Here is a 5871-nt window from a genome sequence, read left to right as displayed (position 1 = left end):
ATTCATTGCAAAATCTAGCACTATTTTTTTAATGCATTACGATAGATTTGCGACGAAAATATTTTCATCCTAAACTTTATCGCAAAACGTAATAAAAATAATCCAGAATTATATAGTTCCTATATTTAACCTGGTTAATACAAAATATCTATTGAATTCATAGCCATCGAATCTAACACATCATATTTACTAATAAAACTATACATAAACCAAATCACAATTCATACATCAAATCTAAACGTAACAAAATATCCATAAAATTCAAACATTTCATACATCAAAATGCAAACATCATCTAATATCCTTACAATCCAAACATATCATACATAAAAATACAAACATCACAAAAGATCTAATATCCATACAATCCAAACATCATAATAAGTTCTAAATCATCCATACATCAATAAATTTCTAAACATCACTAAGTCTTATCCATCTTCTTCCAATATCCTTATTTTCCTACATCAAAATAAAAATATAAAAAATATCAATGATTACAAGAAAGAAATTACTATATATGAACACAAAAAATAATTTTTACTTACTCCGATATTGATTTTCATTGTGTTTGATCAATCCTGTTTCAAAAAAAAAAAATAATAGTTTTAACAAAAAAAGAAACATTTACAATCAAATAACTAATGTTCAAAAATAATAATTATGAGATAACTAAAATTCATACAAGAAGATCCATCACCACAATCGTCACCATCATCACCATCGCTTACTGATATGCAATGTCTTCCCAACATGTTTCAATTTTTTTGTACTTTTGTTTTACAAACAACTCACCAATTAATTTTGTCACATTTCAAAGTAGGATATGAAGCATAGAATACTTGAAGGGTAGAGAATATGATCATATACACAAAGAATATGGGTAATTTAAGAATAAGAGCACTATTTGATAAAAAAAATTAAAAAAATGAACACACATTCACATTTCATGATTTTTAAAATTTAATTAACTTACCCTTCCAAGAAGATTTTGATGATGAGTGCATTGATAAGCTCCATTATTCTTTACACTGATTATAACCTCAAACACTAACACTCCAAAATTAAATACATCAGATTTTATTGAAAATATTTTATTCATAGCATATTCTGAAGACATATATATACTGCATCAAAAGATTAATGAATTATAAAATCAATTTAAAATTTTCCTTCTTGAGGCACTAAAAGAGTAATTTAAAAAACTTACTATGTTCTTACAATTCTCTTGGTATTTCCTATTGTTTCATCTCCACCGAATAATTTTGCCATGCCCAAGTCAAATATTTTAGGACTAATATCCTTATCGAGAAGTATGTTGCTAGTTTTTAAATCCTTATATATGATTCTGTATCAAGAATAATGGTGAAGATAAATGAGACCTTGAGAAATATTGTATCGTATTCTCCAATCCAAAAATCGGCATTTGTCCTTATCCAGTCGATCGATAATGAGACAAGGGATAGTAAAACATCTTGCATACGACTTAACTGGAGTCTTATGAATCACAAGAGATTTAACTAACCAAAAAAGAATGTGTCCAAGCTTCCATTGAGCATGTACTCGTAGATCAGCATTCTTTCTCCCCCCTCAACGCAATAGCCAAGAAGGCGAACTCATCTCGTTCTTGAACTCATCTGAGCCATATGTCAACGTCTTCAATAACCTCTTCATAGCTATTTCCTGGCCCTCCTTCAACTTTCCCTGCACACACACATATATATCAGGAAACTTACAAAGCTCTTGTAGTGGCAATCACACTCCCAAATACCTTATAAAAAGGGCCAAATCCACCGTCTCTGAGCTTGTTGTCGAAGTAAAAGTCTCCGATGGCCTCTGCAATCCTACGCAAATCAAATAGAGACATGTCCAAGTTTTCCTCTTCCACTGCTTCTTCTTCATCAAGTGATTCTCTGTAGAGAATAAGCTACCAGAAGTCAATAGAGATGTGGGCATCGAGGAAATATACAAGGTTTTTCTCACTCACTCATCTTGTTGTTTCTCGTCTTCCTTCTTCTCCAAAGGGGAATCACGGCGGCAGCCAAGAAAAACGTCGGTAACAACGGTACCACAATGATCACAACTACGCGGCTCTTGTTGCTATGGCCACTGCACATCGATTCTACTAAACAGAAGACGTTCAAGCCGAACAATTTGCCAATATATTAACTTGAAGAATTTTCTCGTGCTAATCGAACATAGAGATCTTAGCTGAAGCCATTGTTTTAGTGTTTGATGTCGGTAAGGTTGTCGATCCAGAAGATGCAGCCGCTGCCGCTGATGTTTGAGCTCTCTAGGTACCTCTACCGTCTTTAGATATTTTAAAATAAGTGTGACCTATTAAATTACAACTTCCTATAGAAATTTAACTAAGTCTTACGTGCATGTAATTGATTTAGTAATTTAAGAAAAAGTACAGTTGGTCAAATTATTTTTTAAGGACATTTTATGATCAGGGGGTTTATAGGAATTCATGAGAACTTGTTTCATGTCCTTCCGAGCCCTCCAAGTATGTCAACCGACTTCGGAAAGTTTATTTTAAAAATAAAAATAAAAATAACAATCTCCATTGAGATCTATAGAAACTAGTTACATCTCATTCGGAGTTCTTTAGGTACCTCGACCATTTTAGATATTTCAAAATAAGTGTGACATGTTAAATTATGACTTCTTATAGAAATTTAACTAAGTCTTACATGCACGTAATTGATTTAGCAATTTAAGAAAAAGTATAGTTGGTCAAATTATTTTTTAAGGGCATTTTTATGATCATGGGGTTAATAGGAACTCATACGAACTTGTTGCATGTCATTACGAACCCTCTAGGTATGTTAACCAGCTTTGGAAAGTTTTTTTTTTAAATAAATTTTATTTTTACAACGGATCCTAAATTCGTCGCTAAATTTGCGACGAATCTATTATTCATCATAGAATTTGTGATGAATCCTTTTTTTGTTGTAAACAGTGATGAATATAGAAGTTTGTCACTAATTTCCAATGAATTTTGCGATGAATAATATTTTGTTGCTAATTTACGATGAAAATATTTTTGTCACAAAATTTGTTGTTAAACTGCGATAATTTAGTTTTTTGTCGCAAAAGTTGTTGCAAATTTACGATGAATATTTTTTATCACAAATATTTGTCGCTAAATTACAGTTTTTTTGTAGTGATGAATACCTCAGATTGTAACTGTCACGTCCCGGGGGAATCCCTGCCAGAAGAAATTTTGGCAGCATCTCCCCTGTACAGGTGACAATCTGAGACACACCTACAAGCCCTCTGGGCCATACAAATCCTCGGCCAACACAGTCGGAACATATATATATATATATATATATATATATATATATAATAAGCAAGCACCCACGTAGTATCTAGTAAAAACTAAACCTAAGCAACGATAAGGAAATCATCTCAAATATCCTACTCAACTACACCCATAAAACTCAAATCACGAGCATACATCCAAACCTACCTCTTCTGCCGTCCGGGCAGGCATGTAGCAAGATATACCAAATGAAAGCACATCGATAATAAAGGACCATACAAGATCCAAAGTGCCAAAAAGATTCAAGTCTGAAACATAGACGATAACATAATAAGAAAATCAAAGAAAAGGTCCAAAACAGAAATCCTCACAATCTGGAGGGGAGGACTAGCGACTAGAAATTCTCCCGATAGCCTCAACCTAAAAATGGTAATATCAACGGGGTGAGTCAACTCCTCAGCGAGTAACTACTGACATGCATAGTAAGAATAACCAATAATATGAAAAATACAAAACTGTAAGGAGCAGGAGTATCTGTACTAACCAAGACCTGGGTATAGGGATAACAAGGTCGTCAGACCGAGAGTATCATAAATCTTGTATGCATGTCAAACATATGCATTCACCAAATATGCAGCATATAAAATGCAGCAAACACAAGAAATAAATGCAGTCAGTGCATATGATGCAACATGTCCTGGTCACCCCTGACGCCAGTCAGCCGTCTCACACACGATGGTGAGACCAAGTGGGTAGGGCTGTGACAACCGTGCACTCTGCCATCACTGCTCCTGATGAATGACCAAGTGGACGGGATGCTGTCGGAGTACATCTATCCTCCTACCCCAAATCATAAGTGGGGGAGCTCAATGCTCTCATCTCCCTGAGCCAATCCAGAGGAGGGATCCTTGTCCTGCTACCATGCTGCGTCACACTACCCATGAGTGGACCAGCGGAGCCCTTGACAGAGCAACCTACTGCAACACACCCTGCCTGAATAAAAACAACTAACCCATGAGTGGTTGTGTGTGCAGATCCATGTAACTGGCGATGTGCTCAACAATAATGGAGCCAACTATCGCACAACATGCAATCATGCAAGATGATGCATGACACTAAGCATGGAAATATCCTGATCCTATCCACCTCTACATAATGTGTACCAAAAAGGTATATGAATCAAATAGAATATCCTAGGTACACAGGTCAGGTAAAATAAATCAATGTCCTGAACATAATCAGGCATGGTATGTCATTACCTTAAGGACATAAATAATCAAAGGAACATGAATACAAAGCAGGTAATAAATACATCATGCTCATTTAATAGATAATGGCATATCAATGCAGAAATGAACATAAATATTACTACTCGTTAAATATTGCTATGCATATCAAATGATAATATCTTAAAAGATAAATCAAAGTACCCGCCTCTAATAAAAGGATCGTGTCCGAAATAGATCCCTCGTCGAGACACCATCTTGAATCAAAGTCCTGTAATATCCAACATAAAATTTTAGCTAATTCCGATTGGTAACTAGCTAAACAAAATCCTAGTCTGATTTATGATTCGGCTCAAATTAATGCTACTGACCCGGCAAATTTTCTTTTTGCAACAAAACCTAACAATTAACCAAAAGCGTATCACCACTACTTTGGATCCGAATTCCCCCATCATATAGGATTAGGCTAACCATAAAACATACTACAAAACTCACCCGAAACCGATGCCTGAGTCGCTGATTCAATCCTGAAGAACTTACTGCCGAAACTTGAAGAAGATGTTGCGTAAACACAATGACAGATACCACCGTGATCAGCCAATAACTCATACAAACATCCCAATCATAGTCCAATACCCAAATCTACCCTACCTAAATCGGTGCCCCTCGTTCCCTCTCTGCCGGCGACTGCTGGATGAAGAAAGAAGAAGGCCCGGTGATGAGTCTAGGGCACGGGAGGTGAGACTAGGGCTCGGCTCCTTTTTTCAGAGGGTGAGGTTTCTCTGGTGCGAGGCAATGGTGGTCGATCGGCGCCGGCGCTCGCGAAGTGGCGGCGAAGTGGCGGAGCACTGGTGGCGCGAGGCGGCTGTGAGAGACGACCGCTGCTCCTATCGCGGTTGCAACCTGTTCTGAGCCAGTGGCATCCAATCACTTCGTAGTTGCCGGCATTGACGCCCTATGACCGGTGGTCAGCAGATCGGCACTGGCACGATGGGATCTCCGTGGCACTGGCACGATGGGGCAGAGGAGGGGTTCGGGCAGTGGCGAAAAGAAGAAGCGAGACCCTTGGACGAGGGGTTTTGTACACGGGGGAGAAAGGAACCGTCGCATGCGGCGCCGGTTAGGAAAAAGGAGACCGGGCGTGAGAGGAGAAGAGGCTCGGCGTAAGGAGGTTAGGGCATGGGCACAAGTTCGGCGAGGGAGAAAAGAAATAAAGAAAAGAAAAGAAAAGGAAAAGAAAAATAAAAATCAATCTTTTCCTCGATTAAATGGGATAGCCTAAACAGTCTTTCCCGGGGCCCAATATTTGATCCCCTTAAACTCGTCATACAAGTTCCGAAAAATTTCCAGAAAATTTCTAAAAATTCCAGAAAA

At 37.4% G+C, this 5871-nt stretch overlaps 1 long non-coding RNA gene across 1 annotated transcript; it reads right to left on the bottom strand.

Moving 5' to 3' along the window:
• Positions 1 to 235: 235 nt before the first annotated feature.
• Positions 236 to 3298, bottom strand: LOC122008739. The gene is made up of 5 exons (XR_006119359.1): positions 1988 to 3298; positions 1772 to 1913; positions 1526 to 1704; positions 549 to 581; positions 236 to 462 (listed from the first exon to the last, which is right to left on the bottom strand). It is a non-coding gene; the product is annotated as an uncharacterized LOC122008739 (long non-coding RNA).
• Between the last annotated feature and the right edge of the window lie 2573 nt (positions 3299 to 5871).

Source organism: Zingiber officinale, chromosome 1A (genome assembly GCF_018446385.1).
Source record: "Zingiber officinale cultivar Zhangliang chromosome 1A, Zo_v1.1, whole genome shotgun sequence".
NCBI classification, from domain to species: Eukaryota; Viridiplantae; Streptophyta; class Magnoliopsida; order Zingiberales; family Zingiberaceae; genus Zingiber; species Zingiber officinale.
This window is presented reverse-complemented; position numbering and strand designations above follow the sequence as displayed.